This window comes from Phoxinus phoxinus (genome assembly GCF_949152265.1).
Source record: "Phoxinus phoxinus genome assembly, chromosome: 20".
In the NCBI taxonomy this organism is placed as follows: Eukaryota; Metazoa; Chordata; class Actinopteri; order Cypriniformes; family Leuciscidae; genus Phoxinus; species Phoxinus phoxinus.
The window spans coordinates 17,919,178-17,920,613 of NC_136895.1; positions in this window are offsets into that span (position 1 = coordinate 17,919,178).

The following is a 1,436-nucleotide window of genomic DNA, read 5'->3' on the forward strand; positions in this document are numbered from 1 at the left end:
CTCTATAGTCTTGGTTACAGATTTAGATATTATTTTGGCATATTGCGACTCTAAATTAAGCAAACGGATGGCATTACCATCATGACCACCAGCCAATTGCTCAATACATCTTGATTATTCAGAGCTTGACTTCTATGTCGTAGGAGGACTGTGGCTTTTAATCTAATAAACCGTCAAAAATAAATGCACTTGTTACATGCTTTTAAATGTCAGAAGATTAAACAGTCACATTGTGCAAGTCTATTCACTGGAGTATTAGATCACTTATGTCTAATAATAACCCTCAATTCCCTATGTCTCACTAAACCTTTTGGCTAAGGGAAAACCATTTCCTGAATATTTTATTTTAGTGTATATTTAGAACCCATGTTGAAGTTCCTTATAGTTGTTTTCAGAATTTAATTTCTAAGTCAGGGGGCGACGTTGTCCAAAATTTCAGGCTCTGAATTCACTCCTGAATCTGTTTTCAGTTAATCATTATGACAACAATCTGACTCCACAGGGGATATTGTGCTTTGCTAGCTTGAAATTAGCCATAGTAATGTGGGACGTTGTTTAATACTTTGAAACAAACCACTGCAGTGCAACTTTTGGTTGGGGGTAGTAATTTATAATTGTAATGGTCATTACATATGATTAACTCTAATAGTAGAGTAATTAGCTGTCAATAAAGATAAATGATGCAGTTCAAAGGAACTCAGGAGAACATTTGGGAACAGACGACATCCTGGGAGGTGAAGTTGGTGTGCGGTGTTTCAGTTCCACAATGTCCTAAAGTAACCTATGCCTAAAGTGATGCCTTCTGGGGAGGCATCTTGAATGATGTCACTAACTTAGATCAGGTCGTGCATTGGTGGCCAATCGCATTCAGGCTGAAGGTTTTGTAGGTGGAGTCAGACAGATTTTCATTCCTAGAAATGCCTAGGGGTCATAAAACTCTCATTATATATCATACTGCTGAAATGTGCCAAGAAATTCTTGATAAATGTATGCTGTCTACAAGACTACAAGTCCTAGAACTGCTGGTTGTCCTCATTCCTAATGATATTGTCCATTGCTTTAGGTCTGACTGAGCGATGTTTTGCTGTTTGAACTGGCACATGTTCTCTTCTGCAAATACGTCGACATGTGGACCAAGCCATTTGGAACAAAACCTGAGCAGAGCTGGAATTTCAATTACTGTACCACACACCCATGAGAATTTCTGTTCTCCCCCGCAGTTAACTATACAATGTTTTTGGAAGTTTCCCAAAAGAAAAAGAAAAATCCTTTTTAAAGCCTTGGAAGAGCATGAATGTGGGGGACCCAACATGTCATTGTTTCCCTAAGCAAACCTCAAAAAAATTCAGGAAAAAAAATCCTGTTATACTTTAGAAACTGAATTTAAATTGTGGTCCTCCTTCAAAACATATCAACATGTCTGTATATGCCTAGTT